Consider the following 17,539-nt stretch of genomic DNA (forward strand, 5'->3'; position numbering starts at 1 on the left):
ATAAGGAAATCTAAATGAAAGTTGTAACCAACTTTCTATTCTATAAGACGCTCCAGGATTTGACTTCTTTTATATGTTTTATGAGTCAAAAAACTCAGACTACAATCTTATTTTTTTATAATCTTGCATAATTCTCAGCTGTCGATACTGTTCTTCCAATTTAGCTCTGTGGGGTGAGGGATTTCTCTTCTATCCCTCCCCAGCCCCACCGCTAACTACACGCCTGTTCCCATTAACGGGCATTTGGTCCTTTTGACTGCCCATTGGTCGGGCTTATCTAAAAAAAACTCATATTTCTATTTTTATATATTAAAATAATAACAAAATTTTGACATTATAATAATTTTTTTTTTATTAAATTTTTAAATTTTATACTTTTTAACCATTAACGATAAAATAAATATAATGACTTCTATATGATTATCAAAAAAGCCTAAAAGATACGCTTGCTAATTTTAATGTATACAAAATCTTTAATTTTAAGCAAAAATCAAAGATTTATTTCCAACTTTGATACAGATCGCAATTAAGACTCCATTATTTTACCACAATAAATACAAAATTAAGATTATAAATAATTTTTTTAAAATATCTATCCAAATTTCAGATTTTGTTTGTTTGCTATTGATAATAAAACTATTATAAATTTTCTTATTAATATTGATAATAAATTCGATCAAAATATGCACATTTATCTTTATATACTTTTTATCTAATCTTAAATATCCTCTTATCCATTTCCTTAATGACTTCATTTAGAAAGGGATTGATATTCTCTGATCTTATTTAAGAAATAATCTATGGCTCAAATGTTGCTTATAAATAACTTTTCTGCGTAGCCCAAAGAAGGAAAATAATTTTTCATTTATACAGGTAGTTATTAGTAAAAGTTTTATTATCCAGTTCTTAGATTTAAAAGAATATTGAAATTCTTTTAAAGTTGAAAATTTTAATAGGTCGATAAAATTGCTTAGAAATTGCTGGAAGGCTCTTAATGATGGTGAGACATATAAGACTCTGAAAAAGGATTAAATTTTTTTGTACAAATTCCAAAAATATTATCGATGTCGCTCAACTGTTGACAGGTAATTGATGACAGCTTAAAGATTACTTATTGATATAAAGCAAAAAATGTCATTGATGATAAGCTTGAGTTTATTAATTTTAATATTTAGTTTATCATTCAAACTTAAAAAATTATTAAAGTTGACCTAGAAATATGTCTATGGCACCTGCCTCAGCTAATTTAAATATTCTATTGGTGTCATTCATTGCTTCAACAATATTAGATTTTCGTTGATAATATCTACTACAGTTTAGAAAATATATCATTCAAACAATTAAAATAAATAAATGGAGTTTAGGAGATAAATATACACAATTATTTAGAAGCATTAGAAGCATTTTTGACCTTTATTATTGCAAGATCTCTTAGTATTATAGTTGTCGTTGTTTTAGTAATTGGGCATAGGTAAAAATTTGGGAAAGCCATTGCTGTTTTAAGAATTGAGTCTGTGATATCGCGAGGTGGATAGTTGTATTAATGTAGACCTCTGCTTTTATAATCACGTGAATAACAGTTTTTACAATGGTCACAACGTCTGTCATGTAGGTTGTCATAGCGAGAGTTGTAATGGTTGTAAAAACGATCGTCATAACGGTCGACGTAGTGATTGGCATAACTGTTATTGTAGCGATTACCGAAACGGCTGCCGCGACTATTGTGGTAGCGATTATCGTGGCGGTTGTCGTACAGGAACTGTTACTTGGTGGAGGCGATGTATCTTACAAGAGATTTGTCACATGTACTTGAGTCCTGTTTAGGTTTCTCGGCCTCATAGATATTCTTAGCTTTGCCCAGATACTTTATCCCTCTTGTATTCGAGGTGATCCAGATGTATAGCTTCTACCTTCGCCATGTCCCTAATATCTTCTTCTAAACCTAGATCGTTGACATCCTCTATAGTCATAGTGCTCTTTGACTTCTCTCCTTATCTTTTTGAAAATAGTGGCCACTTTGACCTTTTCAATAATGTGCTGAGTACCACTGAATTTGCATTCTTTGTTGAGTCTGGCTATGCCCATGACCCATGTCTTATACGTCTCTTCTTTGTTTTCACGGGAGCATACTCGGAGAGCTTGGCATTATAGATCTTTGGAGGGATTGTAAGTTTAAATTTTATCAAGATAGATCGATGGGATCAAAGAGATCTGCTTCCGTACAGATCGCTCCAATGTTGATGAATTTTCTGATGGAAATCTTACTGATGTCGAAGAAGCTTTGTATTTTTCGATATAAGCGTTGGCGTCGTTGCTAAATTTTTGAGAAATTCATGTTTGGACAAACTCGGTTATGTAAGTGGAGTTGTTCGTAGCGCCTATCGGTAAAGAGGGTTTTCTTAAATATAAGCGTCGTTCCTACTCCAAGAGAGAATGCCCTAGAGGAGTTCAAAAATCATGTTTAAATTTGGGATGAAAATTCCCAGGAGCCAATATGCATTACATAAATTGATCACCATAAAATAAAACACGTGGAAAAGAAGACCATGAATTAAATAATGAGAAATTTTTTAGTGTTTTGATTGGAATAATATTATTTTTTTTATTACATTTTTCCTGATCATGATATTGTATTATATTTTATTTTTAAATTACTAAAAATTATATATATATATATATATATAAAAGTTAAATTTAAGTTAATAATAAAAAATTATAGTATATATATATAATAAAAGTTAAATTTAAGTTAATTAATAAAAAATCATTAAATGGCTTAATAAAAACAGGATGGCTAAAATATCGACTAGATTAAAGATTTGTTTTGTTTAATATTGTTTTTATAGTTTATAATTCACATTCAATTTCAAACAAGAATTCTCTAAAAAGGAAAAAATAAAAAATAAATAGGATTTAGGGAATCACAAGAGAATCAAGTCAGGTGGGAGTTATTTGAGTTAGGTCTCAGAATAATTCTACTGCTTGGCTTACGCTTTCTCATCTTTCTCATTTAGTAACACAAGTTTGAGTCCTAATAGGAATATATATATTCTTTAAAGCAAAGAACTAGACTTAATATATTTTTTTTGTATCTTTTAAACCTGATGCCGAATCAATTTTGAACTCATAAATTCATGAATGAGCTATTTAACGAGATCATAATCAAAAATTGAGCTTTTTATAAGAGGGTCCTTATAGATCACAATCAATTTTGTTTGAATTAAGTTTAAAATTTATAAAATTTATTTGCTACTCAATCCTATAAAACTATATAACTAACAAATACATATATATATATATTATATACATATTAAATGTGTTTGATCATAAAATAAATTGGGGGGGGGAAGAGATATTTCATATCATCTCAAACAATGTTAACTTAAAAATTAGCGAAATCTTCGTTAGCTAACAACAAGGGCATAAAATATGTTTGAATAGATATTTCCTATAAAGAGGTGTAGTCAGGATAATCAAGTAGGGATAAATAGAGTATTGACTGTACATCATTACGTACACGAAGAATTGTAGGTTAGAATCGGACATCAAAAAATCATCTTCCCACTTTGGAAGCTTTCGAAATATGAAGATGAGCCAAGGCAGAGAAAACGTGACAGATGCCAAACTCAAGCATCCTGTTAGTATCGTAAAATTCCTGTTTCTCTCTTTCACCAAGTCTATTCTCGAAGATGACGATGCCACCATTGAGCGCGGAAAAATTTGGCTGCCATTCGAAATGGCTTGCAAAGATAAGTTCGATTGTTTAGGATTCTCAGCATTGTTTATCTTATTCACATTTCTGAGAGAGGAGATGCTATTTATGAGCATTTTAGGATTCGAAATCGTGTATTCTTTGAATCTTAGGAGAATTTTGGAATTAAAATATTTTTCCAGGCGGCTGACTCTGAATGAGGGTATTTTTATTCTCCTCGAACCAGTCTTGGAACGCCTATAAAATAGGATAGCGGTTATAACGTTGCTAGTTAACGTGATGAGGCAAGGAAGCAAATTCGTAATCACGGCGCTAATTTTATCGAATATGGAGGAGAATTTTTCCATTTTATCGTTAAATGAGTATGTATAGATGGGGTCGATGTTCAATAAATATTTGTGATCAGGGGATAATTTAAGTAGAAGATGGAATAGCCCTCTCCGTGTTGTTTAGTGTCGTATTATATGTCGTATCATTTGTTTGGTGGAACCAGAGAATGCGTTTTACTTGATAATAATTCAAGAATGGTAGGGATAATATTATGCTGAGGAGTAGGATAACGTACACGTTTCTTTTGATATTTCGAATTCTGAATAAATTAGAATATAGAAACGGATACGCAATAGCGAACATGCGATCCAAGGACATCAGAGCCAGGAGATAATCGATGAAACAGGTGATGCTGTCTTCGAAGAACCACTCAAATTTGCCGAACCATATGCTGAAAATTAGCGTATATTGGCTTTTTAAATTATTACTATCGTAAGCCACCCATGGAATTAAAACCGTTAATATTAATATGTTTGCCAATGCCAGAGTTACGAAATAGAATCGCGATCTTTGCTGAACCTGACGGAGTCTCTTAGAAATCACCATGAAAATCGTCAGGAGATTACCGGGGATCCCAAATGCTACGATGACGCACAGATGCTTCACCACCTTTTCGTTGAGCTCCCTATGCCTACCGACAATGTCCTTCAAAATACCGGAAGTGATATCTGTCACGTTCCCTCCGATTGTTTTATTGATGATTCCAATCATTATTTTTTTTAAAATCAAATTATAAAAGAATTATTTTATATTTTTAAGTTTAAATTTCAATTACGATTATAATCGATTTTCAAAATTATTCGTTTTAAATATTTATTACTAATTAATTTAAATAATTATTTATCATATCGCCGTTTTTTAAAAAAATCAATTTTGTAATCGATTAAAATAAAAAGTAATTGCTCCCAAAGTTTATAATTACATTTTAAATAATTTATGGCACTTGTGACCCGGAATTAGAAATTAAATTTTTTTTTTGTTGCAAAATTCGTAATTAAAATTAATTAAATTAAATTTATAAAATACGATTAATTTTGAGATTAATTTAGTCGTATCAGGCTTCTTATTAATTTTTATATAGATTCCTATTCAATGACATATAAAATGATATCTAGACTGACGTGCCATTCATGAAAGGTGTAGATCAATAAAAAAACAGCTGGGCACGCCATTTTAACGAGAGGTCCGATTTATTCCTATGTTCTGACATAAACTTATTTTAAAGAATTGCCCGATCCATCGAGATTATGAGGAAGGCAAGAACGAGAATTAATTTATTATTCGGGTTACCAAAATGGCGGGTTCCAGCTGATTTGCATTCCACGACGCCATTAAATACATTATGAACGAATCATCAGTCTAGGTATCATTATATGTCATTCATTGGTTCCTATCAAATTTCGAGAAATTTTTTTTTATTTGACAAATAAAAAAATTATAAAACATCTGAGGGGGGGGGTTTAAATTAAAATATTTTTTGGGTATTTTTTGAAAATAATATCCACGAGAAAAATAAAAACTCACCAGTTCCAAAATAAATTTTTAAAATCGTCGGTTTAAATCCGGCTAAGAGAGAGAGAGAGTAAGTGTTTTTATCCGAATTTAATCGACTCGGATTCGAAACCGACTTTGATTGATTTGAACCGATCTGCCGGGTTTTACAAACAATCTATAAATCAACCAATCACGATATACCAAAATATTTCATGATAAGTTAACCTCCGAGCCTATCACAAATCAACGATGAAATACTAAAATCATAATACAGTGTTGAAGGGAAATTTTAATAACCGGAAGGAAATACTTTTTTATTCTTATTCGTTCGATCATTTTTATTGACGTTAATTTCGTAGCGGAGAAGATTCCAATGACGTCTTCATAATCGACAAAAAGCCGCATCTCCTAATTATTTTTTTATTAAAAAGCCATATTTACGGGCGATAATTTTTATATATAAACAAGATGAACTACGTCCATTATTTATATTTCGTATATTAATTGGTTCACGTATTGTCAATCACCCCCCCCCCCATAACCCTCGAGTTTCGTTGAGGGGGTCCTAATCTCATATTTTGTTTATATTTTGATTAATTATTTGATAAAAAAAATAATAAACTAAGGGAGAACACGTGATGTATCAAATACATTAAAAATTGTATTCGATACTTTTTTTTATTCGCGATAAGAAATTGACTTATTAATAAAAAAAAAATAGAGACACTAGATATATAGTAGATTTCTAAAATTAAGTGTATGGCTTAAGCGGCTAAAACATGTTTATGAAAACCCGCTATCCCAGAACAAGCTCAACCCGATTAAAAAAATTAATCGCTATAAGCCGACCCAACCCCACGAGTCAATGAATAGACCGGGTTTTAGGGTCAAGATATTTTGCAGCCCCTCTAGTAACTGTACTTCACCATATCTACTCCTCGCTAACCACAAAATTCAAAAATTTAGGGTTGCTAACGGCTCACTTAGCAACTTCTGGAGATTTTTCTCATAGATGATAGTCACTAGACTCACACTATATTTAAATATTTTAATCGGGGATTTTTTTTCCAGGTTTATGATTATTATATTTAATTTTTTGAGATTTAATTTACCAATTTAATATTTAAAATGTAGAAAAAAAATTTTTTTTAAAAAAAAAAAACTACACAAATTAATATTTTTTTTTAAATTTTAATTATAAGAAGAGAGAGCGATTGGATAATAATTATTTATTTCATTATAATTTTTTGATCAAAATTAAATTCGGACAAAAATATAATATTATTTTATTTTAAAAAAAATTGTATATATTATTTAAACCGATAAATTAAAATTTTGGTTATTCGAAAACGTAGTCATGTATCGTGCTCACATTTTGGTAACTGTTAATGCGCGGAAAATTTCTGATCGCATTACACTTCTGATCTTTGAAAAAATCAATATTCCTGGATCGGATTGGTGGGAGAAAATTTTTAGAAATAGGTCCCAATGCAAGATTCTAATGTACGAGCTATCGCCAACAGCTTTTATTATAACTATTGTACCAGTTGTCGCTTTTCGGTTAAAGAAGATTTCGGCTAACATTTATATCGATGTATGGTGCCCTAGAATTTCTAAAAGGGGTGAGTTATTACAAAATACATTCAGACTCTCTTGTGTCCCATTATGATCTACTTTGCTAAGTCGGTTTATCCGCTTGAGTTCTTACGCCTTGCGCCAATCCTAAGATATTTAGACCTTCCTAAGCCAACGATGCAGAACCCTCACCTCTCGAACGATTGCTATAACATTGAATATTTACGTTAATAAGAGGGCGATTTTTTAAAAATGACATAATTAATTCCTACCACCCATCGCGTGTTGCAGGACCCCCATGACTACTTGGAACTTGCTTCCAATTTTTTTAAGGGGTGGTGGGAGTTAGTAATTTAAGGAGTAGAGTAGGAGGTAGGCTAGAGATAGAATAAATATATTAGGGGTGAGGGAGGGATATCAATTAAAAATTTAGGAAAATAATTCCCCGGAAGTAAAAATCCACAGGAAAATTAAGAAATTTATCAGAAAATTCGCCAGAAAATGAATATCCAGGAAAATGATTCCATCCTCATTTTTTTTTAAGATTCTATAGAAAAATATTTATTTATTTTTAGAAAATTAATTTATTAGTAGGAAAAAAATTTCCAATAAATATATCCACGAGAAATACAAAAAAAATAAAAAAAATGGTTGATTTTAAAACTAAACTAAACTTTACCTAATTTTTTTTTTAAAAATATTAGCGATTAACCTAAACCATATGATGTATTGGGTTATGACCTTTATCCCGAACCAAGTTTTAGTATAAAAATTTAGGCAAAAATATTATAATAAAATGAAGTAATGCTTAACTATATACTACTACTATCGTAAATTCGCCTAGGGACACTTTATCACGCGACACTTTATCACTCATTTGATAATTTGGCACTTTAACATCTATATCATGTGACACTTTATCATAATTTGATACTTTATCAGTCATTTGATAATTTGGCACTATATTAAGTGCACTTTATAACTCATTTGATAATTTGTCACATAACGTGACACTTTATCAAGTGCTTTATCACGTCGATACAAAGACGACAGTTTGTCATAACGATATTGTATCACTCGGTCATTTGATAACTCGTACTTTATCACGCGACATTTCTTCTACAAGGATTTAGGATCTCACATCCGCTTGCATACTGGCGATCCTCGAGTAGGCTTCTTCCTCAGACAGAGACTGGCTCTAGCTATCCTTGAAGCAAAATTATCAAAGATGGCAGTCATCTATCCACAGATCTTCGCCAGACTCACTTTTTCTTCCTTATTCATACTTCACCCTACATTTTATTTAATTTGGAAATTTGTTTGTTTTTTTATCGCATATAAATTTTGTGTTGACTTATAATATAATATGAAATATAAACAATTAATTTTATACAAACTATTTATAAAACTGAATACAATATAATAAAAGGTAAAATTATTAATAATAGCAATTTATAAAAAATAAAAAACTAAGCAAAATGTGATTACAAATCTATATAAAAACAAACAAAAAAATACAAAAAAAATACGAGCAAAATACAAGAAAATACAAAAAATACAAAAAAATACAAGAAAATACAAAAAATACAAAAAAATACAAGAAAATACAAAAAAATACAAAAAAAATACAAACGAAATACAAAAAAAATACAAAAAATTAAAAATATTATAGAGGCAAAAATCCTGAATGAATATGCCATTGAGTTCTTTTCCTAAAGATTTAGGGAAAAGCGATGCTTAAATGCTAAAAGTTTCCTAGAATGTAAAGTGACAAAAAGTAAAATTCGAATTCGGCGGAAGTGGTTGATAAGACTTGTTGATTTGATTTTATCAAATGAGTCATATGCATAGATGATAATCGTAAACATTATTATATATTCTTATTTAGATACACAATTCATAATTTTTTAAGGGCTGAAACGATTATCACCAAACTCACTTCCGGAGATGATATTGATGGATTTTGAACGAAAACCGATAAATACTTATTCCGCATCTAAAAGAAGCGGGTGATTCGATGAAGCAGGGTCCTTTGCATATGTCCCAGATGATGATACCGGAAATGTGAAACCTTAAATATTTGGCAGAAATTAAAGGCTCGTGTGATCTTATTTCCTATAAAAGAGAACCTGTATTCGAAGACAAGAAATCCCTAGTAAACATTATATTATTCTTTTGTTATAAATCATAAGTCAGATAAATTATTCTGCAGCTCCTTTTTTACAAATGTAAAGTTATTCAGGAACAAACACATTTATAGGTTAGATGATGTCACCCAACCAAGGAATCGTGCTGAAGGCTGGCATTATGGAATTAAATTCTTATGATAATCTTCTAATCTGACGGTTTGGAAATTTTTTATAAAGATGGGTCATAAAGATATGCGCGAAGATAAGGCCCTACATCTTCATGTCGTTAATGAGAAAACACCGCACCTTTCAGAGAAATATGAAGCTCTGTGTATTTTAAATTATGGAACCAGATTATTTTTTACATTTATATAAGCGAATTCCCATATTTCCTGCAATTAAATTCATAATATATATTTGTGATATATTGATTTATGATTACTTAGAGTATAAATTAAATTGACTTAAGATAAGATAACATTTAATTAAGAATCTAAGCAATTATCGATCCCCAGAAGAACTACGGATCTCAATTGGTTTCCATCTTAAAAACAAATATAGTCACCTAGCACATCTGCAGTTTATGCAAGATTTCAGGCCCAATAGTTTAAGGACACTATTCATTGTATTGCAGATACTCCAATAGCAGACATTCGCGCCAAATAAATGCTCTCATACAATAAATATGTATCATGATAAAGTGTCACGTGATAAAGCCTTTATCAAATGACTGAGTGGCAAGTGTCGTCATAATTAAGGTCTCCTAACGACTTAAATTATTTCCTAGACATCTAGTTTCCGTGGTACTAGGCAAAATATTATCAAAAGTAAATAACTAAAATTTTTATTTGAATTATTTCTAAATGATTAATTGAGCAAGTTTGAAATCTGGACGAAAAAAAGATTATTTTAAGTATTTTTTTAAAAAGTGGTTCTTTTACAGAAACCCTAACTATAAAGGATTCCAAGGGAAACGGAAATTAAAATTTTAACTTATAAATTAATAAAGACAAAAAAAATCAATTCTGAATAGAGATCTGATCTTACTGTCAACATCAGAGATTATTTATATCACACTTCTTGTTAGATGGCTTTTAATTTACAATGCAACACAGAACATAATTGAATATGAATTTTAATAATAATGATATTAATTATGACCCTGAATCCGATAAAATTTAACATTTACAAAATGAAACATCCACTCTACCGAGATTATACTATTCCATATTCGGGGAATTAGTGATGAATTCAACAATTTATAGATCAATGTCATGCATAACCTCTATATATATATAAACTATGTGATTTCTGTCATTACCTCTATTTATTTCTCCCCCGAGAAAGATCATTTACCATATAACTATCTTACTAATTTCTATAACATTTTTTTCAAAATTTCAATTCTGACAAAATTTAAATAATAACTATACTGAAACTACAAATACATAGCTCATTTGATACATCAATAACAGATTCATTATGAGCCTACCAGATATAACTGCCAATTATGTAATAAGTTGATTAAAGCAATCTCATCTGAACCAGAAAATGTGTCCTCAATATGGACTACCCATCTCATCAGCAGCCATTCATCGAACCCTTAATGCTTTATCTGCTCTTGTACTCAGCACAATCTGAGCAACCCATAGTTACCAGTCCAAACTTATTGCCTAATACACAACAGTTGCCTACTTCCACTGGCACAGGTACGAAGTTTAGTCCACTCTACACGTGTAGAACTATTTTTAACAACTCCAAAACCATTCGTCATATCCCGAATATCTAAAGGGGGGCAAGATTTCAAATTGCCAGATACCTGTCCAAAAATCTAATTTTCTTGTTAGGTAATTATTCTTCAGTAAATTTGTGACTTCCTATGATTTGCCTTTAGGAAGATGCAAATCTCCGATCCTACTTGCAAAAAATCACAGACACGGGCAAATTAGGGATACGACTATTTACCCTTACCCATTAATCACATTTCTATTTCTTTAAGTGCAAAGACATGGATAAAAATAAGAATCATAAAACTGACCTGCTCAACAAGGTCAGATTTGTATCTAATAAACTAGATAACCTCAATGCTAAATCCTTCATACGTTTAGTAATTTCTGAGAATAAGCTGGCTCCCTACCTTATTAAGCCCTTTTCCCAAAACACTGCCAATGCTATATTAAGAATGATATATCACTTACCAGAGTTTTTCTATCTACAGCCACTTATATCACGAGTGACTTTAGAAAGTCCATCCTCTCTTTTAAATGAGATTACACCTGGGTTTGATGGGTTTCTCCCAATATTTCTACAAGCTCTAACCGCACCACCTAACATCACACATCAATGCAACGTTTTAAAAAAAATTTATCAAACTCGTCAACCGTATGCTTATTGGAGGCATACCACACGCTATTGTTCTACTGCTATACAGGACTAAACTCATGCTCCATAAATCTATTTAAGATATTCACCTTATCATCATTGGAACCGTTGGCGCCTATTAACTGCCAAACTAGTGGTAAGCAGAATATTTTTCACGATGTCCAGTCACCTGCGCCCGAATAAATTATTAGAGAACGTGAAAAGATAAATGCGAGGTATTCCTTTGCATGACTCCGATGGACTTACAAACAAATCCCTAAGAAGATATTCTGATTAAAATATACTTTTAGAATACTTTTAACTCTCTAAGGCGTAGAGCGTTAATTCCTATCCTCACGCTCCACCAATGATATTAGCAATTTATTTTTGATTTCTGCACTAGTCCCTCACACCTTCAATATTGAGATGGTTGATTCTTTTTAGCTATGGAATGCAACAAGGTGACTCTCTAGGGTCCCTTTATGTTCTGTCTGAGCATTAATAGCCCAATACGAAATATAAAGTGCAAGCATAATCTTTAAAGTTTGTATTCTAGGATGATGCATTAAGCGGCCCGTCGGAAAAAGTGATGAAGGCAATAAAGATATTAAAATCCAGTAGGAGCAGTTTGGGACCGATAATTAATCTAGACAAGAGCGATATTATCTCTTTGGAATCATTGACCTTAACCACTATCTTATGTTCAAACATACACAATTGAACTCTTTATCTCGAATCACCAGTTGGCAGACGAGTACCTCAACAAGTTCCTTGCCAACATTTCACATGAGATATCCCTCATACACGATACATTATCGCAGCTCCCAGCTCTTCAAGCTTTCTTCTTATTGGAGGAAGAATATCTTAAAGTTCCGAGAATTTTATATACACTCGGATCCTTGCGTGTCTTGCAATATGTCATCCTCGCCGCGCATCAGCTGTGATTAAATGCCTTTTAAGAAGAGATATTCAGTATACAATTGATCAATCCTGGTTACATCACCTTACAAATCAAAGCCGGCGGCATTAGTATAAGTTCGCTCTTGTTACTTTCTTTAAGCGCATCCATATCCTCTATGTCTTGATATTCCATTATGTACAACTAAACATCCTGACCCACAGTTTTACAGGCTATTGGTCTCTGGAAATCAATACCATTAGTTGATCCCCGTTCCCCTAATCAGCGTAACAGAAGTTATGGAATAACCCGTTAATTGAAACTCCATACATCACGGTATTAGCCTCAAATGGTAATACCTTATCACTGCATTCTCTGTCAAACATAGGTCAACTCCAAAATACTCCTCGCACTGAAAATATTGCAATAGACATACAAAGTGAAGTGATACTATAGCCAGGGTCTTAAATTCTACTTATGTTCCGTCAACCCTCGAACCCACTGGGCTATAGAGCTCCTTGGCAAATACCCATTTTTATTGTTTTATTGTTTGCTAAAATTAAAGTATGTGGAACTTAGTCTTTGGGCACAGTATGCCGGGCTCAAAAATTTTGCCACTTGCGGACCCTCTAGTTGACAGTTCATCATTCAATTGAGATGCCCTTTTACTCGCAATGGTTATAGTTTAGTAAAAAAAATTTTAGTTAGGAAGAATTCAGGTTACCTCTAATCTTACCTTAATAATAAAAAAAAATAATAATATAATAATACTTATTATTTTATCATCATTTTAAAGTTAGAAAAAAAACAAGTTACATTTATGATTCATTGATCCTTGCTAGCATATTTGAATAACAGAGTTCAATTGAGATTCTTTGCCGGAAATGATGGAGATCTTTTCGAGGATCGTTGGCTATTCATTGAGCTTCGGGTTCAATCTTTTTATGAAACGGAAAGATTTGAGCTCTAAATAATTTCCTTAGACACTTCTACCTCGAGGGTGAATAGCAGGCGCAAGCTGGTCATTGAAATTAAGGAAAGGTTACAGGGAACTGTGGAATGCTATCGTGTTGATAGAATAAAATTATACCCAGGTCGGGACGGCCCCGAAAATTTTTTTTTTAAAAATATCCGGGCGGGTTCGGGCCGGATATTTAAAAACCGAATATTTGGCATCGCCATTATTAGCTATAAAAAATTCAAAAATAAATATAAATTTAAAAAAAAATAAAAAAAATAAGCCGAGTTGGGCCCGAAAATATAAAACCAGGACAGGGGCCGAGCTGGAAAATTCATGCAAATGGTACCTCTGAGAGTCTCAGGTATATCGCCGATATTCTATCTAATTCATATTCAAAAAACTGCTCGTACGAAAATCACTATACAAAAATTACGAAACCTAGTTTGTTAACTTTACGTAATTTTTTTTTAATAAAGCTTAAGGTAAATTGTCAGATTTAACATGGCCGCCTATTTATTTTTTTTTGCTCTAAGCGGCTTAAGATCTGATCGTAGCCCTTAATACGATACATTGTAAAGTATCTATTACTTTTTGAACAAAATATGTAAATTATTCACGGAATTATATAATTAGCAAGTAGATGCACCGTGCGAAGGATTGAGATGTCTAACCTTTTTTTTTTATAAATCGATTCAAAATTCTCGATTTTTATACTACGCGATCAAAAAGGCGCTATAGCGCTCTAACAAGGTCTTAGCCCTACAGTCGTTAAAAACCGCGATTTTGGATCGATTGAAGATTTTAGCTAAAATAATAATTATCTAAGCCTTCAAGATTTAGCAAATAGATGCCCAAACCTTTCTGCCAGTCATGAGAAAAATCATCAGGCCTACATGATATTATTTTGGTTATTATAACCTTAATAGGGCCGTTTTTAAAAAATCTACCCGAAATTCTGGCTTTTTTAACGAAACTTAGCCTTGGTTGCAAAAATGATAAATTAACAAGATTATGAGAATTCTGGAAAATTGATCTGTTATTATAAACACATTTTATGGGCGTTATTGGGGAAAACAGAAATATTCGGCCTTTGGGGTAATGGCTGACCTTTTCACAGTTTTCATTTTTTTAACCTGTAGCATAAGATACTACATTAAACGCTTCCCAAATTTACTCCCGTTCTAGGGAGAAAGTGGGAGATTGATTCAGACAATAAACTTATTACTGTAGTATAATCTGTACTGAAGCGCTAATGCCGCCTCTATTTTAAGCGGCTGTAAGATTTGAGCCCCATAAACGCTAAGATAACATTAAAAGCTGCTATATAGGAAACAATACATACAAGGTCTAAACTATAATAGTCTTCGTAATAGATACTTTGTAGTAACATGATCCTTTTCATGTTTTTTTTACTTTCAAATCTCTATTTTTTTTTTGTAAATATTAATTTTATTTTCCTATATGGTTAGTGGAGATTCACTATAGAAAATTATTATACAGAATTCATTATAAATATCAAGTCAAATATTTAGTTTATAAAACAAAATAATATAATTAATTAATTCCTGTTTCCTTTGTATAAAATAAGAGTTAAATATTTTATAATACAAGATAAACAAGAAAATTATTCACAAAAGAAAATAATGGCTAATTAGGTGATTAATTATTAAATAATATCTATATAAGTATAATATCATCTTTAAATTAATATATTTATAAACCAACTTTATAATAATTAATATAATTATTAAAAAAATCTTTCTTTTCTTTCTCTTCTTTCTTTCTTACTTTCTTTCTTTCTTTCTTTCTTTCTTTCTTTCTTTCTTTCTTTCTTTCTTTCTTTCTTTCTTTCTTTCTTTCTTTCTTTCTTTCTTTCTTTCTTTCTTTCTTTCTTTCTTTCTTTCTTTCTTTCTTTCTTTCTTTCTTTCTTCTCTTTCTTTCTTTCTTTCTTTCTTTCTTTCTTTCTTTCTTTCTTTCTTTCTTTCTTTCTTTCTTCTCTTCTCTTCTCTTCTCTTCTCTTCTCTTCTCTTCTCTTCTCTTCTCTTCTCTTCTCTTCTCTTCTCTTCTCTTCTCTTCTCTTCTCTTCTCTTCTCTTCTCAATTAGAAACGTAATAAATTAAATTTTTTAAAACAATTGGTGAAAAATTATAAAAATAAAAACGCGCCAATTATATAAAGAAAAGATATGCAATCTTATTTTTTTGGGCGGAAAAAAAAATATGATATTTGCCGCAAACAAAATATAGATTTTTTTAAAAAAAATAATGGACAGCAAATAAATTTAAATTTGAGGAGATACATATATTTTGAGATATAAATTAAGTATAGTAGCCAACTCCACAAGGAATATCGAAAATAACAAGTTTTCCTGCTACTTTAGAATTCCTTAAAACATTTTTTTTTTATTGAGAACAAGGAGACTAAGCAGAATCATCCATCTGGATACCTTCGCGTGAGTCTTTATTTTCATAGTAATTGAATCTTCTTGTACCTTGCAACATTAGCATTTTTTGTCTTAAAAGATGTGGCTGATTTATATGTTATTCTTAGTAAATATCGTATTCGTTCCCTAGATAATAAATTTTAAAGCTATTCAAGGGGCACATTTTAACTTAGTCGGGACACCAGGCTGTTTGGTTAGAATAGCAAAATCCTACTTAAACTGGTATTGTCGTGACTCCAAGTAAAATTCATATTAGCATCAGCACTTGAGAATATATAAATCTTAAAATCAAACTATCTTTCTTTTCTGGATTCCCTACTTGACTGTATTAATATAAATTTGCTAATTTTAGTAACATACTTTTTCTAAATCTAATTTAATTTTATTCGATTGTATTTATTTTTCATCATTATTCATTTTATATTCTATATTTATGTGTACGATAACCTTTACATCATATTCTGACCTCAGCTCTGCAATGTCTCCATTAGATAAAATATTTTGGAGACAACAGATCTATTAGAAGCCCATAAGACATTCTCTATGAAATTTTAGATGGAGGCAAATTGCTTCATCTTCATCCCGTTTAGTTAGGTAGAAATCCAGGCTATGGATACTCTATTTAGGAAGGTTAGCATTTGATTTTTTTTTTAACTAATAGTATAATGGAGTTTTTTTCAAACATATACATATATATTTTATTAAAAAAATAATAATTAATATTATTTAAAAAATAATTTTTCGAAAATCAATACACGTAAACATATTGGAATATATCATACATCATATCTCAAAACGAACCCATTGTCAATTATTTGTTAAGGGATCGTTATATTATTTCTCAATGATTGGAATTATCAATAAAACTATTGCAGGAAACATGACCGAGATCCAATCCATCATCTTAAAAGAAATTTCGACTAAGGAACTCCAGGAAAATCTATTAAAGACTATTTGTGTCATCCTAGCATTCGGGATCCCTGGAAACATTTTAATGATTTTTCTGGTTATTGCTTCTAAACATCGTTGTCACGTTAAACAAAGATCAGATTTCTATTTCATATCATTGGCGTTGGCAAACACACTAATATTCATGATTAAAATTCCCTGGGTCGTTTATAATATTAGGAATTTTGAAAATCATTACTCCCTAAATATTAGCCTATGGTTCGGGAAATTTGAATGGTTCTTAGAAGACAGCCTCATCTGTTTCGTCAATTATCTATTGGCTCTGATGTCCATGGATCGCATGGTGGCTATTAAGTATCCTTTCATGTACTCCAATTTGTTCAAATTTAAAAATATCAAAAAATATGTGTACACTATCATGGTGGTCAGTCTAATTATAGCGTCGCCATTTTTAAATTATTTTCACGTAAAACGTATTCACCCGTTTCGTTCGACTAACAATATAATGTACAACATGACAATACACGACATGACGGGAGATGCCACTTCCGCTACTCATGAATTATCTGACCGCCTCAAATATTTAGCAAATATTGACCCGATATACACGTACGTATTCAACGAAAAAATGAGAAAGTTCTCTTCGATATTCGACGAAGTTGAAGCTGTATTCATGAATCTGATTCCCTGTATCATCATATTAACTAGCAACGTGATAACGGCTACC

This window comes from Gordionus sp. m RMFG-2023, chromosome 4 (genome assembly GCF_954871325.1).
Source record: "Gordionus sp. m RMFG-2023 chromosome 4, tfGorSpeb1-WG-v2, whole genome shotgun sequence".
In the NCBI taxonomy this organism is placed as follows: Eukaryota; Metazoa; Nematomorpha; class Gordioida; order Chordodea; family Parachordodidae; genus Gordionus; species Gordionus sp. m RMFG-2023.